A 25,329-nucleotide genomic window follows, 5' to 3' on the forward strand; every position below is an offset into this window, starting at 1 on the left:
AAAACACACAATGCTCTCCCAACACCAGGGCTTGTCCTGGGCAGTCTCTTGTAGTTCCTCTCTAGCTTTCCCTTTTCTGGTGTTAGGGGAAATAGGTGAAGCGCCCTTGGTAACCAACAGATTCCTCAGGTGAACTGGAGGCTTTATTACTATCAAAAAAATAACTTAAACCTGGCAAAGTCAGTTTTCATCTGATCTAACTTTAATCCAGACAAAACAGCAAAATTTGATTATCTTCTATTTGTCCTTAACCCAGTACAGGAGGCATCCCCCCAGTACTGTAACCTTCACCCCAGCAGGTTATCTGAGGGGAATTTCAAGGGAGCTCATCTTGTTCCCTTTCTCTGCTTCCCTAGGCCTAGAATTTGTATTTCCCATCCTTCAAGAGGTCCCTGTGTCTGAGTTCCCTGTGTACTCAACCCCCCATAATGGAAGTTTCTTGCACACACCCTGAGATTACATGTCTCAGCCACACACACTCGACCTCTGAAAAATGCCCAACCACCAAGGCAGTACTTATAGCCCAATTTTCCTACCTTGGCTCATGCACAAGATTGCCTGGTTGCCACGGTGCCTGTGTTTTCTCCCCTGCATCGGTCACGCTGTCTCCACACAACAGTCTCAGGTCTCCCCTCAGCTTCCATGCAAAGGTGAGATGCCCAGACTGAGCGGGCCACCCAAAGCCGGGCGGGACGTCTTCTCACTCCACTTGGGCCCCCACCTCGCACAGGCAAGAGGATCCCGGACGAGTCCCCAAATTGTGAGAAACACACTCACTAGTCCAAATTCAATAAGTGGACACAGAGACAAAGAGAACAGCAAATTGAGGCTTTAATGATGGTCTTGCAAGATCGGGTGTCTGGTGGGCAGGCACACCTGGGGAGTTTGGTGCCAATAATTTATCTCCTAGTACGCGAGTCCCTCCCCTGATTCCTCATTGGCTGAGTACTACAGGGTTCACATTCTTTCCCGGACGTCGCCTAAGCCAGTTATATCTTTCCTTTACATTTGTCTTAATTTTATTGGTAGATTTAAAAAACTCAAACAGGTAATGCCAGGCCCTTATCAATTCCCCCACCCCCCAATCTCAGCCTGAGCAGCTGTGGCCCTTTGTTAATACCTTACTGTTAAAATGTTTAACATCCTAGTGGGAATAAATCACATTTAGGTTTTATACTCTTTCCTAACAAAACTACATATAATATGTTGAAAAGGCTAATTTATTCTCTGGAAACAGAAATAAAATATTTTCATTACCTTTTCAGTTGTCCAATTTACAATATCTCTATTGCCATAGGATCAAGGAGGCCATTTGCTCTGGAGAGGTATCTGCCTCAGCTTTCAGCAACTTGACTTGCTATAATGAGTATCCTGCCCATTAAGTGCAGGTTTAACTTTCCAGTTACCTGATCCACAGACTGTTAGGAATAGAAGGGATCTTTGCAGCCATCCAGTCTGGCCCCTTATTTTATGCTTGAGGAAAATGCCATCCAGAAGAGTTAATTAAATCTTTCATTGCTATTTCTTCAGTAGTTCCACCTGATCTGTTTGCTTCCATTGTTGCATCCCACTATGAACACTGCAGTTTGTTTTTTTGTTTTGTGTTTGTTTTTTGTTGTTGCTCTTTGAAATGCAGATCTGGTCATCTGACTATAATTCTAGATTCACCCTTGCACACCAGAAATAATTCATGTGTTCACAAAGGCCTGCAAGTTCTGGCTCTGCATGCTAGCCTCATCTTGTTTCAAACTTTCCCGGCTCACTGGCCTGCTGCAGTGACTTTTCCTCCTGATTCTTCTCTGCCTTCTCCTGCAGCAGGACCATGGCACTCACCCTCTTTTTCTTCCTTTTACCTAGTTAATTCCTATGTTTTTCAGATCTCAGTCCTTTGGCAGTTCCTTAGGAAAATCTTTCTTTACCTCCCTGTCAACCAACCTTTATAAATTTGCATAAAATAATGGAAACAGAATTTCCACAGGTTTTACTGTTTTAATTTGGAAATTTTCACATTTTAAAAATATGTGATTATTTGAAAATAGAGTACCCCACCCACTAGGCTGTAAGTTCCATCAGCACAGAGATCCCATGATTTTGTAACACATTGTACTTAAGTCAACATCCAACACAGGATATTTGTTCACTAATAAGTGTAGTCAGGCTGGACATCAAACCCAACTACAAAGTCTGTATCTTTCATATGTATCACTCGATATCATCCATAGGTGCTCTCTGCAGTATATTTTTTAACCTAAAGTTGCTTTCATCTTCATCAAAATTAAGCTATACACATAAACATCTTAATGAATTTTCAACAAACTCAAGTCGACAAAAATGAATGGTAAGACATTAGATACTCATTAAATTATTGAAGTCTTGCTAATTTCTAAAAATGTGCTGTACCGATTTACCCAGTATGATTTTCTTTGTGTTGAAACCATTCAGAGAGGTCATTTAAAACTAATTTATGTTTATGAATAATTTTAATTTATAGTTGATGTTATTACTTTAAGAATACTTCATAATTAAAAAATTCTTAAAACAAAATCATTTTCCTTGCTAATCAAAATATAACTTTCTATCCTTTTTTCTAAAATGGAAAGAATTGCTCATACTGATAATATTATCACCACAGTTATCTACATTATTGAGTGCTTACAAACCATGTGCTACATTTATAAACTACAGTATGAGATAGTAAGCACTTTTTGCAGTTAGCCTAAAAAAAATTATCTCTGGTCTCAAGGAATGTATAATTAAAAGGGAAATGTATCAAAGTAGAAACATTTCAGATGTAAATAATGAATTAACTTTATGTTATTTATGAGCAGGATGGATATAAGAGTAAAGACACTGGAATAACAGAAAATTGTCATTGCCATCTAACAATTCTGTAATTCTCTAGGTTTCAATATTTCCAGTTCCTTTACATATATATATATATAAAGAACTCAGTATATGCATATAATAGAGTCCATATGTTCCACTGGGAGAGGAAAAACAGGAAGATTTACCTCAATCATGACAATTTATTGTTAATGCTGCAGAAGAAAGTAGGAAGTAAAAGGTGAGAGTATTAGCATTTGTAAGATCCACCAGGATTAATAGTAGCTCTGAAAGGCCAACTACAGGTTGGTGAAACAGGAGGAGCTGTTTATATTTCTAATCCAGTTTATAGTCACATAGTTTACTTCCTGTTGCTAAATACCCAAGTAAAATCTGAACCCACTTTTATATAACAAGGCCTTGATATTTTCCCTGTAAAGTCTTAAATAAAGCCTTATTTCTTGGGAGAGATACTCTGCTCTGTTAAAAATGACAGTATAATTCAGCTTATTCTGTAATATGTATAAAAGCTTATTAAAGTCCACATCGCACATTGAAACTTCAGTTTCAAAACTATTTGAGAGGAACAAACTTTACTCTTAGAGAAGAGTGTTTCTCCTTTTCTTGTGTTAGATTTTTATGCTTATAAGCATCTAAACATCCATTCTTGTCACAAAGGCAATCTTCACCAAACATCTGCAGAAACATTTGGAATGCTATTGTTATGAGAGGAATTGTCCAAGTGTGCATGCTTCTCTAACATACCATTATGGTTGGATTGATAGTCCTGAAAAAAAAATTCTGAATACAGTATAATGCACTGTCTTAATCATCTGTCACTGTATATCAGATAAAATGACTTGTTTATCATAGAATTCTTCAGAATGGAAATGTGGGTTGTCTTCTGGAGTTGTGTTATGTCACCTGAAAAATTATTCATTTGCAATCAACTTACTTGCTGAGGAAAGCATTATAAACTCTGGCAAGGACTTTAGCTATCTGTAAATCACTCTTTCCTTTTTTTCTCTTAAGTTAAGGATCATGTTGTCCATTATGTTCATTTGCTAGCCTTCCCTCTACCCATTATATAGACTAAAACACAACACAGATTCTCAATTTTAACCTTATGTCTATATAATATTGTACCTCCTACCTCCTTGGATCATGACTTTTTGTTCTAGAAGTGGAATAAGGTAAAACACCTCTTTGGAGTTCAAATATACAACCCCCTATATCCTATTCAATTATGCTGTGATCATGTAAATCAATAAGGAATGTAATAATTTCCATAACTAAAAAAATAGAATCCATCTTTGCATAACCCTGTTAGAGAAATTTATAGTTTAAAACAACTGGTTAAACATAGCTATTAGTTAGGAGCTGAGCCCTGATACTATGAGAAAAAGGACTTGTGAATAATTAAAGAGCAACGCAGAATTAACTCCTCTTTGACTTAGGTCTGAGTGATTACATTAGAAAGGATTCAATATTAGTTTTTGAAACAGACTGATTAAAGTACAGCCTTTCTGTTTTTCAAATATTTTTTTCCTAACGCTGGAAGTAAAACAAATACTGAGAAAGTAATAATGTTTTAGAAAATGAGCATGACCTAAGCATTGAAGTTTTAAATATTTTAAAAATTTGCTAAATATCTTAGAAACTCTAAAAGGGTTAGAATAAAAGAGCATTCGGTTGATTTTAAACATTCAAATGTTTATATGAATTAATCAATAATTTGAGAAAACAAATAATTCCATGAGATTACTAAGAATGTTAATTTTGTATAATTAATACCAAAATCCTGAGCTCACTTTGTTAGATAGCCAGTCTGTTCTACCCTGCCATTTACTCCCTTTCTAACTAAATCTTACTTGCTCATATCTTCTCAAACCCATACATCTGTCTCAATCTCACACTATGCAGCTCTCTCAATTTTAAATACTTCTTGGGTTGTGTATGTCTGGATCTTGCCTATATCCACAGTTTTGCCTGGATATGCTTCTTAATTCATTAAAAATAAATTAAAGTATTATGTTGTGCAATGTACTGTACAAATTGTAGTGCTGACTGGGGAGACATGAGGAAGGTAATTGCTGCCATCCAAAATCAGTCTAAAGAGACAGATAAAAGAACACACACACACACCAAGAAAATACAAGATAAGGTGGTAGAAAACACTTTTTACATAACAGAGAAATCTAATTATGTATGCATCGCTTAATTTATATATACATGTGTATTTTTGCAACGTGCTCTGTGTATTAGTCTCTACCATTAGGTAAATATGTGTCCATATGCAGGTGTATTTTCCTGCACATGTGATGTTTAGTTGAGTCAGACCGTTTCTGTGTCCAATTGTGTGCCTATGTGTGTTGTCCTCTCAATACTGAAAGCATATCTGCTATGTGCTTCCTCCACATGTAAAGCTCACTTAGTGAGGAAGATATATTTATTGAGGTAGGTGAAAGTTAGCCTGAGCTGGATGTAAAAGTGTAAAATCAAAAAACCTTCAGTGCTTGTCTGTCTTGAATCTGCCCTGGGGGATTTCTTGCTAAGATGAAATGAGGCCTCTAATGTTTCTTTTTTTTTTAAGTTAAAAAGCTGTTGTTATTCTGAATAAAATTAATATTTGTTATTTGTAATATTATAGGAATGAGAATAGGCATTACTGAATTGGGATTTTTAATCCTGGAGCCTCCATATTTTATATAGGCTATAAGTGTTCTTGGCCAATGAAAAACTAGTCCCTGGAATAAGGGAGACAAAGATCAGGTAAAGCTGGAGAGGAGTCACAGGGAGAAACTGAAGCCAAATGTGCTTATGTGTTTTCTGTTTCCCCAGCCCACCCCCATGCAAACTCCCCCCACCTACCCTTTCACAGAGTAAAGCAGCTGGGGAGTGGGAGGCCTCCTATACCAACCGTTACCACTCCCAGGCCCGCTGGCCATTCCCTGGGAGCTTACTGTTCAAAGGAGGAGACCCCAGGAAGGCAGCTCTGGAGAGGAGGGAGGGCCAGCAATGGCCAAGCAGAGCAGTCCTATTGAATGACACAATCACTCCTTCCCCCTCATTCTATTCAGGGAATGAATAAGGCAGGGCTGGAGAAGGGACCATTCTCTCATGGAGTATGGAGTGGAAATACTTTTCCCTCTGTAGACATACAAGAGGTATTGCAATAATTATCCACAACATGAGTGAAGAGAGTAAAAAGGAGGACTTCTTTCAGTGGGGCTGATTTTGTGTGTATAGGAAAGCTCAGAGGAAATTTTCAGATGAAGAAAGGACTGAGCATGAGGGCCGTCAGGCTAAGTGTGATTGTGGCCCATTGTGGTAATTTCCTTAGCAGGATCATAAAACAATGAGGACATAAACATGCTTACATCATGTTGACTGGGAGTTGACTCAGAGTTAAAACAGTCCAGAAAGATTTGTGCTACCATCACTGCCAATGATAGAGTCATTTGAGTTGTGTACGCATTTACATTTTCACAACATGCCACACATCAAAAAAAAATCACAAAATTATTTTCTGTCCGTATTTCACTTCCCATTTGCTGTGTGCTCATTTTATTTCTACTTCTCTTATTCATAGCTTTGGCTGCAAATTGAAAAGAGCAAATTCAGCAGAGCTGTACTTTTACATAACATAGCAGAGAGTAGAAGAGGAGGGTGTGGGTACATAGTTAAGAGGAAAGCAGATTTGAAATTCAACTGTAATGATACTTGTGTCTATAACACATTCATTAAGTGTTGTTGATTAAGACAATCTCTAGCTCATCAAGCTACATTTCAATACATAAAGCTCAGTGTAGTTATATATGCATGTTGGTTCTATGCATCTTGCATACATATTTATCCTACTTTGATTAGGAGTGTGTTTTAAAATTAGAATCTTATCTCTAACTATTGACAGAATTTTGTGAGATGCAAGTATTTAATGTTTTATAGAGGTATACATCCTATAAAGTTGGTCAGTAAACTCACTTTGGTTTGATACTTAGTTATTATTGCACAAGAAGTATAAGCTTGGTATTTGTTATACTGTGTCTTTTCCTTTAATATACTACTATAACTGGAGGCATAATGAATGCAAGGAACACCTCTGATAAAATGTCCTTTATACACAGTGAAGATTCAGAACTTTCACTGTAGGAAATGAGGAAAAGACTACCTCTTCAGACCAAATTACAGGATGTAAAGAGCTAATGCCTAAAGTGATTGATACTGTCATTTTAAATAGATTTCCAATATTAGTAGAACAATAACTATTCACATTTTTCCTAATTAGAGGTCTAATTGACTTAAATAGAATAAGGCTTCTAAACTTATATTTTAATAAAAATATTTCTATATTCCTATTAAAATTATCTTCCTGTAAAATTACAGAAACTTAATGTTAAACTTGACTGAGCTCTAAATTTCTACCCTCAGAGAAGACTATTAATGGCTGGTAGTACAGTACTTTGTGTTGATTTAATTATTAAATATTGTGTGTGTATATATATATATATATATATGAATGCATCCCATTGTTAAAAATGCAAATAAATGCGATTGCATGTAGAATAAATTAAAACAGAGTCAGGTTTAGTGCCTTTTTCGTAGAAATTGTTACGTAATTACATGGATGACTATGGTGATGATCCTCAAAAGATACAGAGGGTATTTCAACAGGTGCTAATACTATTAAAGTGCAATGCTATATTTTCAGGAAAAGTCAAGTTTAAATTACTGATGCTATTTCAATGATTTTAAAGAAGGGAAATTTATCTTTCTTGAAAAAATTAGACAAATGTCTTTAAAGGAATTTATTTGAATAGATGTTTGAAGGATAATGCTCGTTTTTAATATGTGAATATTTAAAGTTTCCTAATTTACCACCACATATTGGAGCCAAGAAATATATACAAAAGAAGAAGATTTTTGTTCTTTGCATCATGTCTTACCTACTGTCTTCAGGTACTGTACACTGTATCTGGTGTAATTAGCCCTGCCCAGTTCCTGCATTCAAATTGGAAAAGTACTAAGAAGTATGTCAGAAAGTAGCCGGCTTCTTTTTCACGTTGGTGTCCAGTCCTTTCCTATCTTGTGAACGTTGGACCACAGCTTCATCTAACCTCCAGTAACTATGGCCAGTTTGCCAGCTGGGTCTTTCGAACTCACCCTATTTTGTACTCTGGCTTATTTCTGAGCCTGGATTTGGACTCCTAAATTCTATGCTGCTGAGCTGGGAGAAACTCTTGTCCTGTTCCTCCATGGATTTTCCTCCATAGTGAAGGTAGATGTTAGCACAGATGCTTTCAATAACTAGAGACACTTTCAAGGCATTCTCTGGAAGGAGATTAAGGCTTTTTATAAAGTTAACAATGTCTGAAGGCTTGATATCAAAAGAAAAATTGAAGAATAAGAACATTTTTTAAAGATTATGTGTAAGTTTTCTTATTGTTTAAATTTTAAATTCCATAGGAGAGAGATGAGTGGCAATGGAGTTGAGGAAAATGATATTTTCAGTATTTTAGATACAGTCTTGTAAGCACCTTACCATAACCAATACCTTTGTCCTTCTTATCCAATAAAACTCCTTGAAAATAGCCCAGGTCACATTAAAAATTATTTAACCCTCTTGGACTTGAAGGCTAGCTCTTTCATGTAGGTGGATTAACTTATTATCCAGATGAGCATTGTAAAACTCCCCAGATTGTTTCTGCATCTTTTTGTCTCCAGCCACGATTTTCCCAACAGTCTTGCAGCCATGGCTGTGCTGCCTGTCCTAACATTATAACAGTTATTACACACACTAAGTTGAGACAGTAAGAGTTTTTATTAATGATAACACTGCAAAATATAGGGTGACTCCTCAGTTTGAGGCATGCTAGCCTCAGGAGAGAGGGCATAGCACTGTACAATAAAAAAGCATTTTATTTCAGTCTTTAAGGCATATCACATGGTCCAGAGGGTTGTCCCTTTCAGGGGGTTAATGAAACAATTCTGTAATTATGGAATAATAAAGTTCAAGTGTCCTCATGTGATATTTTATAGAAATTAGGTAAGGGCAATCAAAATAGCATGATAAATGGATTACATGAGCAAGTTGACCTGAATATATTGTAATTTATAGATGCAACTATGAAGAAAGCACAGATTTTAAAATGTCTTAAAATGCCTTAAAAATAAGGTCAAAATATATGTCAAATGAACTAAAATGCACTTAAAATTTAAGTTTACACATAATGACTGGTTTGCAGTAAGAATTACAACAAATTTTGCACATTAATTTAAAAGACTTCATGTAGATGTGGAACCCGCTGTTGTTGTTTTCAGTGTCTCTCTGGTTAAATGTTAATGATAGATTCTGAAAAGTAAAGACCAGAACACTGAAATCCATTAAAGTTCCCTGTGATGTCCACATGCTAATGAATTTTTCCCTTTAACTATTTTTATCTATCCTAAAGGAAGCACAAACTTTTAAAAATGCATACTAGCAGTCTTGATAAACAGGCAGTTTGACCAAAAATACTGCATCTATTTGGAGACTACCATTTGTTTACTATTCAGTTTCCCTTTTGCCTTCCCCATCACATCACATAATGACTTTGAGAACTATCTTTTTTTTTGGCTTTTTGACTTTTTAACTCTATCAGTGCCTCACAGGTAATACAACTTTCTTGTACACAGTACTTAGCAAGCTCATACCAAGAAAAGGCAAAATTAAAGAAAATAATCTACTATAAATTAATTTATTTTCCATATAGTTGCATTTTCTAAATGTTATGGTAGTGTTAAATAATTATTTTATGAATAATGCTAAGTTGTTAACTCTCTTAAATCCTTAAAGAAAATATGTCATCAGTGCCCTCACAAAATCATTGAAAAATGACTGAAATGAGAAAAATTAGTACTTTTTAAATTTCAATATGTGCTTTTTTCCTCCCAAAGATTTCAATTGGTTTACTCTAATATTACCTTATTTTGATAATAATTTTAAATATAGGAATTATTGAGGGATGATTATGTGTCAGGTCACATACTAATGCTTTATATTCCTTATAATTTGCATCCTTTAAAAATCCATAAAATAGAGATCTGTTTGATTTCCTTCACTTTACAACTGAGGGAATTACATCTTAAAAGATTAAGAAATTTGGCAAAGTCATACAATGTACAACAGTAAGTAGCAAAAATTAACTCAAGGTACTATCACAGAACCATGCTTTACCTACCGATCAATTCTTTTTTATTGTACTGTAATTTATACTATTATTATTTTAAGGGATCTAATTGGTCAGTCATTTCTAAAAGGATTATATTAACCTATTATGATTTAAGTTATTTGATAAGTTTCCATGTTATGAAACATTTTAAGTAGGTAGCATTTTATGTCAGATCCATGTATTGAACATGATTAATGAGCAATAGCATGTATCTATTTATCTCCTTTAAGTAGCCTAACCAACTGAGTTCTATTCTATCTCAGTACTAAAATTGTTTTGGTACAAGAGACTTCAAATTACATCAGTTAAGTACATCTTTGCTCTAAGAGGACTTGGTGCCCTAGGAAGGAAAAATAAATAAGTGGGAGATAAAATCATTAAAAATGGATTCTAAATGAGTTTTTTAGTACTTGCTGTATTGATAGACACTTAATGGATATATAATATTGTATTAAATAAATGAATACATTAATTGCTTTAAAATATTCCTGTATAGAGCCTCTTTTTATTTTTGGTCATTTACCAATCTTTGTTTCTGCATCAAAAAAAATTTTTTGTGTGAGTTAAAAGAAAAGCCAACTCATAGTAGCTTAATCAGAGTGAATGTTGGGATAGGGCCAAGAGAGCTCTCAATTTCTGGCCCACTTCCTGTCTTGGCTCTGCGTTGTGCTGTGTGTGACTCTAGTGTCTGGATTTGCATGGTGACAAAACGGCAGGAGCGGCAGCAACAACCTGCAAATTCTTCAGATTTCAGTCCAAAGGCAAATACTACTTCCTCCTTTCCCAGAATCTACAGCAGAAGATTCATAGTGTAATTTTGGTTCTGGTAGAGCAAATATAATGTCAGTGACCAATCACTAGGGTTAAGACAATGGTGGGCCTCACCTAGGTATAAGTGAATTCCACAAGATGCATTGACCAGTGTGAGGAAAAATATTTTCCTTCAGGGAGAAACTGTTACATGGTTTGAGAAAGGATGACTGGAAGCTGGTTGACAAACACAATAGTCATCTACTGTAACCTTTAAAAAGAACACTTAGGACTATATTATTTGGAGATTATAATTTTTAACTTTTAAATGCGTAATTCTTGTTGGTGTCGGGCAATGATATGTTTATATGAAAGAGCAAAGTCCCATCTTAAAATGCTATTAATTTGGTAAATCATCAAGTTATACATACAGTCTCCTACTATATTTTGATAAAATATCATAAAGAATCATAATTTTAAAAAGAGTATGAACCGTGTTCATCTGTCTCATTGTTAGTTATGCACTTATTGTGATTCCATGTTATTTTTTTATTTTGTGCACAAGAACATCTATATCAATTCACTGTGGGTGCCAAAATATGAACTTGTGCGAACTCAGTGAAATAGAACCTGATCAGTTTAAATTTCTTTAAGTATTTCTGTCTGGCTTTAATAATGCACAATTAGTATAAAAAACCATTTAGCTTTTATCAGTTATTCAGGATCTGTTGGCCTAGTTTCAAAAGCTGGTCTCTTGGGCATAATGGACATAATTGAAACTCCTGTTAAGTTTTTCCATTTTAATGAAAATATTAAGTGATTTGTGAAGGAGCATGGTAAATTTGCTGCCCAAATCTCATAGGGTTAGGCTATGATTTCATTCTGCTGTCTTCTGCTTTTTTATTCTCAATATTTATGAAGTTTATTAAAATGATTTCAGTCCTTTGACTCTGTTTTCAGATCATTGCTTTCTAGGGTGACTTGGGTTTTTATTTTATTGTCATAATTTTCTCTTTACAATTGAAAGCTACAAAAGGGCAACATAGAGAATAGAAAACAAAAATGCACTGATTAATTCAGTGCTTTTGCTTTTTTGAGCTATGGATTAAATAAAGCAATATAGGATGATATGCTTGGACTTCTAAAGAGCTATAGTTTAGAAAAAATTCTAATTATTAGTTTCAGATACAACTACTGCAGTTAATTTTAAAAGTGGTTTAGTGTTGTACATTCTGTGCCTTTTGATAAATGTATAATGATTTGTATCCAGCATTACAACATAATAGTTTCTCTTCCTTGAACATCCCTGTGCTTCGTCTGTTCATTCCTCTCTCCCACAAACCCATGGCAGCCATTGATCTTGTTACTGTCTCCATAATTTTTCTGTTTCCAGAATATCATATAGGGGAAATCACAGAACATGTAGTCTTTTCAGATTGGTTTCTTTCAGTTAGCAGTATGTGTTTAAGGTTCCTGCATATTATGCCGAGACTTGATAGCTTATTTCTTTTTATCACTGAATGATCCGTTGTATGGAAGCACTGCAGTTTGTTTATACAATCACCTGTGGAAGAACATCTTAGTTGATTCTAAGTTTTGGCAATTATGAATAAAGCTGCTATAAACATCTGTGTACAGATTTTTATATGAATTTAGTTTTCAACTCATATGGGTAAATACCAAGAAGTGCTATCATTGGATCATTTGGTAAGAGTATGTTTAATTTTGTTTAAAAAAGCTGCCAGACTATTTTTGAAAGTGGCTGTACCGTTTTGTATGCACACCAGCACTTACCTAACTTGGGGGGCAGTGGATTGCCTTGTGACCTCACTTTTCTGATGCATCTAAGAAATGTGCTTGATTTTAAATTTGCTCAGATTCTTTTCTTGTTATAAGGATGACAGTTCTGATGTTCAAGGTACTTGTGTGGAGGTTATGAATTAGAGTTTTTATTTTTATTTGTTTTGCTTCCTCTGCATTTATTTAGTTATTAAAAATGGGTTTCATTTCTGTAATAAAATATACTGCAAAACAAATTTAGATGTGAATCTACTAGTTTGCATTTGTGTTAAATGCCCAGAAAAGTTCAGATATTTATATATAGGGCTATTTTTTATTTTCCTGTAAAGAATGCCAATACTTTTAATTTAACAGTGCTGCTCATTTTACAATGAGCTTAGAAAAGTTTATTTAAAAAAAAAATACACCATAATGGTTATACAATTACCCATACAATGGTCAATAGTGGTTTCTTTGATCAAATAATTGATGTTCCATGTGAACAGTAACAGCTATAACTGCTCCATTATGAGAAATACGTGGAATAAGGTGAGAAGCAATTCACCTAAACTAACAAAATTTATTGAGAATCTACTGTGTGCCACATACTCTCTGGCCGCTGGAAACACAGAAGCGAACAAGGCATAAGGTTTCCCTGTACTGCTGGAGCTGCTCCCTGGTGGGAGGATAGGAAACAATCGTATATAATCAGGTAATTTTAAGTACTATGCTGAAAAATTAAGCAATGTGTGGGAAGAGAACGAGAGAAACCTATGTCAGAGACGGTAGTCAGGAAATCCTTCCAGCAGAGACGAGAATGAAGGAAGAGAGGGAGTCGATATGAAGGTCTGAAAGACAGCATTCCAGAAAGAAGCAATGGCCAAGCAAACCAGTGCTCAGCACCGAGGGCGAGACAGTGAACAGTGCATGCATGATGCCGAACATTGCTACCTATTGATATTGTGTGATTAATCACATTGTTTTAAAATAGTTTTCCATTAGTTCTTTTTATGAAAGGTAAATTCAAAGTAGCTTGTGAGGCCCTGCTTACTAATACTAGACAACAACTAAATCTAAAATAATCATCATCTTAGATCTCAATTTGGTTGAGGAGGAGGTGTCAGACCTTGAAAAAGGGTGAACAATCTTGCTTTGCTGTAATAAAATAAAAAGTCAAATTAATTTTAGTTTTGCTTGAGGAAATTACGTGATGCTGTTATTGGTGCCTAATCTCATGTCCAGCATAAACATCAAGAAGATAATAGTCGGGTAGTCCTAGAAGGCGGGTGGTAGTAACTGTAGTGCTAGCAGACAGACTGGAAGGAATACATCTATATGCTAGAAACACAGCTAAGTGTCAACTTATATGACCTCTTTTATTTCTCCAAATAAACTTCAGTGTGTGTGCCGGTATTATTGCTGTTTTACAGGTGAGGATACTAAAGTTAAGAAGAGTTAAGTAACTCTCCAAAGGTCACAGTATCAGAAAATTTTCAGAGCTGTGACTAAAAGTTCGTTGCATTTCACACTCCAGTCTATGCTATTTTTAAGGGAAAATATCATGCATTATGATTAATCATACAGCAGCAGCATGGATTTTGAGATTTTAAACTGAAGGAGTATCTAGTGATTTTCAGTTTTGGAGTTGACTATGCCATGTATTTGATGTGTGAGGAAGACACTTCCATACCCTGATTCTGCAAAATGAGCAAACCAATGCATTTTTCTTCCAGATTTGATCTGATAAACAAATGAGTATATATGTGTAAAAATAGTATGAAAACTTTAACTCAATATGAGAAGGCTCTCATTCAGGCTATTCACTGTGTTATGTGCTGAGGATAAAAATAGGAATGTTTCAGAGACCAATCTTAGAGCTACACAGATTGATAAAATTGGGGTCTACATACTGTGTAAGAAAAATGTTGGGTAAATCAGACACCCATTCAGTTTTCATGAATGTAGTGGACATCTGTAATTTTTACCCACCAAATCACCCTCTTCTGTCAAGGTGAACTTATTTCCAAACTAATCCCATATTCTCTGTGTTTGGATAGGGCTGCCTCTGCTCCTGGCTTCCAGGAATAGACACCATTATTCAGGCTCAGCCAGTGAGAGGGTAATGGCCATACTGACTGATTTAGAAGAAGGTTCATCACACAAGCCTGGATGGAGGAAGAGTGAAAGCCAGGGAGAGAGGGAGAGAGGAAACAGATAAAGAGAGAGAATGGTAGTTAACAGTTTCCAGCTTTTCTTGTACATTGGATATCTCATTTGTGTAAGCCAGCTAATTCCTGTCTGTTGGAAGCTAAATTGAACTGATTTTCTATTACCTGTACTTAAGAATCCTGTCTAATAAGATAGAGGAGGTTATACATGAGGTGCGAATTTTGAATATACCAGGAGGACTGTCTCAGAAAGCATGACTGCGTGGTTTGATTTAATAAAAGCTACAGCTGGAGTCAATGAGATGTTTCAATGTTCTCGTTATGATCAGTATTTAAGCAAGGTCTTGAAGAGCAAAATCCAGACAGATGATACCAGATCTTATCATGGAGAAGGGGAAGTGGCCTTTACTGAGAATCTAGCAGATACTAGGCAGGACACTAATATTTTACATATACATTTTATTAGCTTAAGGAGGAAGTTACTTAGTTTTCATCATTAACTTTACTCAAACATATATGGTTTCTCAAAAGTTTAAGGGGTCTTGGTACCTTTTATGAAGAAATAATTAGAAAAAGTGACATAATATAAATTTTACCCTAGGAAGAAACTTCCTGATACAGAAAGAAAAATGGACAGGAGGCATGAGAGATTAGAGTAGCAACATCTGCAGCAAGTTTTTAATTTAGTTTAGTTGAATATGTTTGACAGAGAAGGCTATTGCTGAGATGAGAGATTAGAGTCTTCACTAGCATAGCAGCAATGGGAATGCATGAAAAGTTAAAAAGATGTGGAAGACATTGTGGAGGAAGAATCAACAGGACTGGAGAATTAAAAAGACGTGTGGTATGATGGAGATGGAGCATGTTTCCATGGATATTTAAAAGAGTGGAGGATTTATTAACAGGCAACAAGTACAGAATGAGAAATATATTAGAAGGCTGTCTATGTGAGCACTAATTAATGCAATTTGGGAACAGTTTGGGTTTGAGGGACGTGAAGTGTATTTTTTTTTTTTTTTGTCAATGAAGATTAGCATTTAGTCATGTGTCATTTCAAAAAAAAAGTATTTATTGAGCACTTAACTATGAGCCAAATACTTCTCTACACAAATTTCCTGCTCTCTTGGACCATATATTCAACTAGTGGGACGCACAGAATAAACAATTTAATGAATAAATATATACTATATTACAGCAAAAAATTACAGAAAGAAAAATAAAGCATGGTGATGGGGGCCTTGGGATTGTTGTTTTATAATCTTGTTTAGGGAAGAATTCTCTGAGCAGGGATATGAACAAATTGAAGGAATGAGCCACAAGAATATCTGGGTTAAGATAATTTCAGGCCTTATATTGTATTTAGTTATGTACTTGACTTCAGTGTGAACTTCTGAAAGAACCTGTTATACTTGTTAGAAAAAAAAAATTCCAAGCTTGGTTTCAGACCCTCATCATACGTATTCTGGATTCCTGCCTTAGGCTCCCAAGAGATCTTCATTTGCTTGATGTGCCTTCTCTTAACTGTCCAAAAGACACTTCTATTTTTCCAACTAGTTTTCATTCAGGGGTCATTTCCTCCAAGAAGCCAAGGTAGATAAAAATAGTTTTATATCCCAAAACATATTTCTAGCATAATGCTATAGAGTTAAGAGTCTACAAAATCCTTGAAGAAAGGACCTATGGATACCTCTAGCAGAATAATTTACTCTCCATAAAATTTTGTTGAATTGAATTAGAAATAGAAGTAATCTGGATTGACTGAAGCATAGGATATTTATAGGTGAGAGAATGACAAAAAATATGAGAAACAAGATATAAAACATGAAGGTGACAAAAATAACTTAGGAAAAAACTGGTGAAACAGCAGATTCAGTAACTAAACTGACTTGTCAAGGAATGAATCAAACACAAGACGGCTGCTGCTTCCATTGCAGTGTCCTCTATTTTCTCCCGTATTCCTTCTTTCTATCTCTAATTAAGTAAAGCTGTATAAATATAGCACATAGCAATGTCTGACAGATATTAGGCTCAATAAAATCTCCACGTTTAGAGTTACCTTTTGGAAAAAAACCCTCAAAAGATATTTACATCATTTTCCTTGATTAAAGGAGGCAATGAATCCATTAAATAGATTAATTTATATATATGCGCATGTGTATTCTTTGATAAAAATCTTATTGCTATATTCAGTTAAATGACCTTTTTTTTTTTTCAGGCCAGACACAGCCTTTTTCCCTGCTTTATTTTAGGAACAAATGACTTTTCAGCTTAGGGATTGTATGACTTTGTATAAAGACAACCATGTCATAAATGAGATTCTTACTGTAGTCTGTTGATTCGAGTCTTTAGTCTATTGCATTGGTTGTAACTTACAGTCTCCTTGATGTCTCAGCACATTTTGAAAGAGTATTGACATATTTTAAATTTAACTCCATGGGTTCCAGGATACAAATGACCCTTTCAGAAGGTATATATTATTGTAAGGACTTATAAGAACTGAATAATTTTCACACAGAGATGTTGATTGCCATAGTTAAATCCAAAACAGCTATTATTATTAAGTCTTTAAATAATTATACTTTGGATTGTGTTTTTAACTTTGTTTTAAATAACATAGTTCAGTAGCAAATTTTCTCTAGTTTGAAATGCAAAGTTAGACTCATTTTTATTTGATGTACAAAAATTATTCTATAAATATTTTAAATTAAATTTCTAAAACTTTTTCATTATGAATATACAATTTTTAAATTTTAGTGCCTGAGGTAAAATATCATCATTGTATTATTTAATTACATTATAATTTAGTAAAAAAAAACCATTCTTCCTAATGCTTAGCTATTGTTCCCCTTTTTGGAAAGATAATGTATTTCTGGGATTGGCAGCCATAGGAATTTCCCCTAATAAATATTACTGGTTACCTCAAAAGAAAAGTGTACTCATGATTCCATTTAACATGTTCCTTACTGGTATGATGTTATATGAAGAATTAAATTCTTATACTTAAGTCTACAAAGATTTTTAACAGGAGTTATTGAGTTGATAGCTTTAAATATTTCATTCGGTCTTTCTTCTTCTAGTACAGAAGATCCATAATTCAGGTTATTAATCTCTAGTTACCTGTCCTTTGTTGAAAGATTAATTAGTTTCTATTATTCATTGCATTTCTCGACATTTTGAAGTTATTTATCATAAAGGTGTGAATATGATTCCAACTATCACCATTAACTCAGTTTTTCCTCTGATGTGTCTTCCTTAAGAATCAAGATTATATAAAATATAGAGATAACCATTAATATAACTCAGTCTCACAAAAGTAATATTTCAGCTACTGTAATATTAACCTGGTATCCACAATACAGAAGACAAATGGTGGATAGTCTTTAGGGAAGATATTAAGTAGTACAGTCTACTTCTATTAAATCATACTGATAGTTTAGTTTTTATTATATTCATAGTTTATAGTGGCAAATTAGGTAACATTGCATTTCTAGTTTTAATAGATAGACTTCAGAGAATATTAGCATTTTAGCATTTGGGAGAGGCTTTCATTGTTTTTCCACATATATTATTGGGGGAAAAGTCACAGTATCTTATAAATAGGCTAACTTGAGATAAGCAATAAATCTCGCCCTGCATGAATACATCCATCCATAATATCAATCCATATATATAAATGTGTTCATTTTCTGACTCAGCAGATGAGTAGGTTTCAAGAGAGAAAGGCCATGTTTTACTTACTGCTCCACTAATACAATTAAGAACTCATATTGGGTGCCCAATAAACATTTGTGGGATTGTCAATGAATAGGAGGGGAAAGGAAAGAGGTTGGCTTGCTATGAGATTAGATATTGGATAAAGTCTGGTCTTTCACACTCGACTCATTGCATTTATTTTGTTTTGCTTATTAATATCATAACAGTGTGTACCTCTGTAGCAAATATATCATGAATGTTCTTGTATATTTTTGTTTTCCTATCTAGAAAACAAATTTGAAATATGATTTTTGACAATATATCAAATATTGGATCTTTCATAGCAAACTGTACATAGTAGGTGATTCTTTTTAATTAAAAAAATCATTTTTTTGTAGAACACCTTGACAAAGCAATGAGGTTAATCAATGTATTTTGGTTCGTTTGAATAGAATCAGACTTTTTATAGCTGAATCTGTAGTACGTGCATTTATAAAGCAAATTGAAAATTTAGTAACTCATTAGAGAATATTAGTTTGATATTTTAAGCAGTTCATTCTTTCCTTAATTAATTCATCCAAAAAGCATTCACAAAGTGCTTAGTATGTGTCAGTCACTTCGCATAAAAAAACTTTGTCATGGAGGGGAAGGAAGAGCTCCCTGAGCCCTAGAATACGGCCAACATAGGGAATGAATATTCTAAAGGCAGTTCCAGATTTTAGACATGAGCCCATCACCCAGTGTGTGACACAGCCTAGCTCATGGCAAGTTCCCAGTAAATATGTAATTGAAGTCACTCATGCAAAACTGGGGTTAAATATGGCCATAATTTTCCATCCACTTTTTTTTTTGTAAGAATCATTTGTTTTGTATTAGTATGGGTAGGTGTGGATGTTTTAACTTCATTTGGTGCTGTCCATCCACAGGATACTAGGTTTTTGAAAAACCTTTAAATATGTTCCATTCTTATCATTTCCTCACAGTTGATTATTTAAACAATATTTTATATAATTTTTCAAATATATACAAAAGGTAAAAATACTAGTATGATAAATTTCTACGTATGCATCACCTGACTTCCACAGTTTTCAATTCATTGCCATTAATATTTCTTTTAAACTCTCACCTATTCTACCTGTTTTTTGAAATAAAATCATGACACTGTATGATTTATCTGTAAATATTTTAGCATATATCTCTTTAAAAAACCAATCCTAGTGCCTCATATCGAATTTACCGAGTATCATAATTCTTCCAAGTGGTAAAGATACCTCAAGACCCTGGGCATAAAAGCCACAGGGCATAAATCTGCAAAGATGTAAAAAGCTAACCTTTTCAAACAATAAGGCTTCTCTCTCACTTACCAACTTTACATTTCCCTGTATGACCCTGGAAGATGACTGGTTTGCCAGAGACGGGTAAGATTCCTCAAGGGAGGAACAACCTAAGACAGGCACAGTCGCAGGGGGGTCATCAGGTGAGAAATTGGGGATCAACAGAGGTGAGGCTTAGAACCTCACCCTCCCGTTCTGAGAGAAATCTTCTGCATACGTGGATGTTTTATTGCCCTTGTCTAGCTTGGATTAACACATAGTCTACAGGCACACACTTGATCATCTACATTTGCTCTCTTACAACACTAAACTATGTTTTCTACCTTTATCTTGTATCTACCTACCACTTCAGCATTTTATTAAAAATAATAATAATAAAGAGAGAAATGTGGTATCCACATATAAATCAAGTATAAAAATCAAATGAGTATTCATATTTGAACTGACTGTTTATAGTTCATAATGCTTGAGCAAAACCGAAGGTTTCTGTGATGGCTGCCCTTGTACTGTTCACCATGTAAGAACTTATTCACTATGTAAAAATTTGTTCTCCATGTAAGAACTTGTTTGTTATGCCTCAGAAGATTGGAGACTGATGAGAATTAGGCTTGGGGTGGATTAATGATTGTGCATTGAGCATTGAGTCCCCTATACAGAATTTTATTGTTGTTAACAACCATTTGATCAATAAATATGAGAGATGCCCTCTCAAAAAAAAAACCAATCTTATTATCAAATGAAGAATATTTAGCTATAATTTTTTAATATCACTAAATTGTCAGAATCAACATTTCTCAAATGGTATTATTCTTTTAAAAGTGCATTTGAACCAAGATAAAAATAGAGCCCTTTGAAATTGGTTGATAAGTTTCTTAAATCTCTTGATAGATTCATTTCTATCTCTTGATTCTTGGCCCTTGGAATGAGCAGAACTAGCAAATATATGTTTACATATAAATATACATATATACTGCACCATAAGTTCATAATGATTCATTCCATTCAAAGTTGAACCACAGGGTTTTTACATATTCTTACTGCTGAACTTGCATCTCCTTTCTCCCATGCTGAGTATCCTGATTCTTAATAATAGTTCTTTAACATTAAGCTTTCCATTTGCTTTTTCTCATACTATATAAAATATAGTTTTAGTATTCATGATTAATACCAGAATAAACAATATGATTACCAAATGCAGTTTGTATTTTTTTGTTTGCTTTTGCATATATTTTGTAATTGAAAATAATGATTAACAGTATAATTTGTAATGGTAATTTAGAAAAAAAATCAAAAAATAAAACACACATACTAATTGGAGTCTTTAGAGTATAAGGATGAGATTCATAAAAGTTTCCTGGTAAAAAGGAGTTTTGTTTTTTTTTTTGGTAACATACAAGTGTCCTGGCAATTGAAATGGAGCCTCACCAATTCTTGGGATTGTTCTTTCTCTCATTCTTCCTCTAGTTCTTTTTCTGGAGTCAGTTTCTCTTTTCATATTTGCTGTTTTCTCTCTTTGCAGTGTTTTTTTTTTCTTTCCTTTTTGGCTATTCATAGTCTCTATTCCCTTATAATTTTGTTTTATACAGAGAATATCATAGCCACTCTTGTGTGTTACCATATCATGGATTTTCATCTTTACCTTCCACCTCCAATGGTTTCCCTCCCTTACTGTTACCTGACTGTCATCATTTGGTTATTGGTTTCCACATGTGGTGGATGTTCTTGAATCACATGTCCGCCGTGTATAGCCCACATACTGTCCTGTGGGGAATCACTTGGAACTGGTCATTAAACGGTTGTGAAAATTTTATGAAGAGCTCTGTGTCTTTTTATAAAAGACCTAGCAAGTTAGCAGTATGATTTCAGGAAATGTCTTGAATAGTAAACATGTCTTACTTTTTTAGTTTTTAAGTTTATTCTAGTCTCTGATATTATATAAAATATATGGGAATAAATGCAGTAAATACAGTTCTCTTGTGTGGATATTTGGTAAAAATAATGATAATATTTTTCCAAGGTTGGATGAATATTAAGGAAATAATTTCTCACTTGCATAAACCAATTTTGTTTCATTGTTGCCATTTCCTTTCTATTTTCTCCCTAGGATGTCAGATGAGATAACTAGAACTGTTATGACAAGCATATGGTCAGATCTATAGCTTACATTGAGGTTTGTGCTTATTCAACAGCAGCTAATATTAAATTCAATGTTCTCAAATATTTATTTATAGTAATATGCTCCATTTTTGTGATTTTTAGCTCCTACTTAATAATAGTTCTATGCCCTTTAGCAAATATAACAGCAGGAAGACTATAATGTTCAAAACAACAGACTTTTAAATATGTAGTCTATTTTTTTCTTTTCTGTTTGCCTTTACCAGTTTAATATTGCTTCTGGAATTTTTGGCAGAATTTACACATTTTTCACTGCTTAAAAGCATACACTTTAGTTGTTTCTCTTTTTTGAACACATAAGATGTGTGTTACATGATCAAACTTTCATCATGCTTCAGTTTTGCAAAGGAATTTAATTCACCTCCTCTGTCGTCTGTAATTGCCATATATTTTTACAGATCAAACATTTATAATTAAAATATTTTCATTTAGTAGTAATTTCATTTACTTTAATCAGTCTTATCCTGGAAATAAAAAAAGAGAATGACTATGAAATTCACAAAATTATTCCCTGCATAAAGTGTAAAATTGGCCCCTATTCTTCCAGAACTAACAGGTTTACTCCATTGTGGGTCCAGCCAACTTGTTAACATAACACATATATATGGAATCAAGTAATTCTAAAAATGAAAAGGAATCATGAAGAACTATTGATAAGAAGTTGACCCCTACCTAAATCCTGCCATGGTGGAAAAACACAGAATCGTCTATGATAAATTGCTTTATTGTTTCCAGCAATCAAAGCTCAGATCATACCAAAACCCAAATGTGTCATTTCTTATACTTGTGTAACAGTTAAATATTTTCACTCTTGAAATATTCTAGATAATCTTCTATCTCATAAATGAAAACACACTAACAGTCTCAGAGTGTGCAATCTCTTCTGTGGATTAAAGAGGAAACCTGTGACCAGCACCATGAAAGTTTCTATTGCAAGCTAAGGCTATCTCCCTTCTGATTTCAAGAGTTTTTAAAAAGAAGAGGAGAGAGGGGCATAAGGAAGTCAGAGCAAGCATTAGAAACATTGAGAATACCACAATACAAGGGCTAGAAAGAAGTACTTATACCCTCTAGGAGGTACAAGCTTGTTTGTATCCTCTCTTTGTTTTATGCAATAAATCAAAATATTTATAAAAAGGAAGAAATTCACCATTTACATTTAGGGTGATTATTGATAGATAGGTACTTATTGCCATTGCAGGCTTTACATTCGTGGTTACCAAACGTTCAAGGGTAATTCCCTTACTATCTAACAGTCTAATTTAACTCACTTCATGTGCTATTACAAACACAACCTAAAGGTTCTTTTTTTTCTCCTCCTTTTTCTTTCTCCTACATTCTTTGTATGTTATGAATCATGTTCTGTACTCTTTGTCTATCCCTGGGTGACAGCTATTTAGCCTTAGGAATACTTCCATCTATAGGAGTCCCTCCAAAATGCACTGTAGAAGTGGTTTATGTGATGTAAATTCTCTCACCTTTTGCTTATCTGAAACTTGTTTAATTCCTCCTTCAAATTTAAATGATAACCTTGCCGGATAGAGTATTCTTGGTTCAAGGCCCTTCTGCTTCAGCCAGGGGGAGAAAGATAAGTATCAAATGATTTCACTCATCTGTGGAGTATAAGAACAAAGAAAAAACTGAAGGAACAAAACAGCAGCAGACTCACAGAACCCAAGAATAGACTAACAGTTACCAAAGGGAAAGGGACTGGGGAGGGTGGGTGGGAAGGGAGGGATAAGGGGGAAAAAGGGGCATTAGGATCAGCACACTTAATGTAGTGGGGGGGGGGACATGGGGAAGGCAGTATATACAGAGAAGACAAGTAATGATTCTATACCATCTTACTACATTGATGGACAGTGACTGTAATGGGGTGTGTAGCAGAGACTTGATAATGGGGGAGTCTTGTAACCATAATGTTGTTCAAGCAGTTGTGTATTAATGATATCAAAATTTAAAAAAAAGAAATTAATTTAAAATTACCCTTGACACAGTTCCTTATCTGTGTATTTGTATCTCTTTTGATTAATTGAGACATTGATTAAAAGTATAACCATGTCTCTATATATGTCAGGAACTTGGTGCTTCTGCAAAACAAGCTTGAACATCCTTTCTTATCACACTACTCACACTTGGAAAAATGACAACCTCCATATGCCAGAGGTTTTTTTCTTCTGATCTTCTAAAACGAACAGCATATATGGTCTTAACAATATTTAAGATAACTTCATGCCACAGTACATCAGAACACCTTGATCTGGTTCTCTTTTCCAATTACCCATGCATATATATAGCCTTCCCTCATAAACAAAATAGAGTTAGTTTCATGATCCAGGTACATTTTGATTTAGCTTATTTTACCTTTTCTAATAACACTTTTTAAATGTAACACTTTTCCTTCTGATACCGTGTCTCCTTTCCTCTTTCTCAATTCCATTGCTCTTAAAAAAAATCTTTTTTAAAAGTTTATTTTAAATTCTCAAAATAGATACACTATGGGACAAAATCAAGTGATCACACAAAAACTTAAAGGAGTTACCTCTGATATGACTAACAACATTCAAAAAATATATTTAAGTGCACTTAATTAACTTCTTATATTAGATCCAAAAAGATAAATAAGGTAACTTATTAAGTCTTCTGCACAGAGAGTAATAGATGCCAGTTAATAATTCTCATGAATAGTGATATCTAAATTTGAAGTTATACACTGAATGAGATAAATCACTGTAGGCATACTGTACAGCAGTAAGGCCATTTGTCAATATGAAGTCGTGGAATGCTGAGTCTGTTTCCAGAAAATCTTCCTATTACACAGAGTTCTAGTATATTAATAAAACAGCCTACATTAGGATTTGTCTTGTCAGATAAAGTAAAAATAATTACATTAAAGCTTGGGAAAAACAACTGGGAAAATTATCAGTTTGCCTTGCTGGCCTGCAGGCACAGACATTAAAGCCTTTTGTACTTTTGCTTTAAGACCTCTATTGTTTGTTCTTTAGAACTTTATATAAATTCATATTGGAAAAATACTTTTTATGTGTGTGGAAAATAGGGAATAAAATATTATAAGCCACCTCACTTCCAGTGCCCACTCAGTTGCAAATAATATAGGATATTCCATTTCTGTGTATGAGTGCAAATACCAATTAGTTGGTAATTGTATGTTGAGCTTTTAAAAGGTATTCTTAATCTGAGGTAGCCCACTGGTCAGTTCTTCAAGTTTATGTTGATGTTGTCTGATCTCAGATTTTTTTCAAGGAGAACTAAAGGTTAAAGTAGTAAATTAAAATGATGTAATACCAAATACAGGATGTTTGTTTATACCCAGACATTACTCCTTTTGAACACCTCAACACTGAAGTAGATTCTTCGAGTTTATGATTCTATTTA

The 25,329-nt window shown here is 34.2% G+C and overlaps 1 protein-coding gene and 1 long non-coding RNA gene across 5 annotated transcripts in view; one reads left to right on the plus strand and one right to left on the minus strand.

Annotated features, from left to right (window-relative positions):
- LOC130683809 (uncharacterized) overlaps positions 1-5,518 on the minus strand; it is a 52,447-nt gene extending 46,929 nt beyond the window's left edge. The window contains exon 1 of the long non-coding RNA XR_008997800.1: positions 1,258-5,518. This is a non-coding gene — a long non-coding RNA (uncharacterized LOC130683809). The remainder of the gene's footprint in view (positions 1-1,257) is intronic.
- The window catches only part of CCSER1 (coiled-coil serine rich protein 1), a 1,396,684-nt gene that overhangs the window by 1,170,840 nt on the left and 200,515 nt on the right, over positions 1-25,329 (plus strand). The gene's annotated exons all lie outside the window — the stretch shown is intronic.

Source organism: Manis pentadactyla, chromosome 5 (assembly GCF_030020395.1).
Source record: "Manis pentadactyla isolate mManPen7 chromosome 5, mManPen7.hap1, whole genome shotgun sequence".
Classification (NCBI taxonomy): domain Eukaryota; kingdom Metazoa; phylum Chordata; class Mammalia; order Pholidota; family Manidae; genus Manis; species Manis pentadactyla.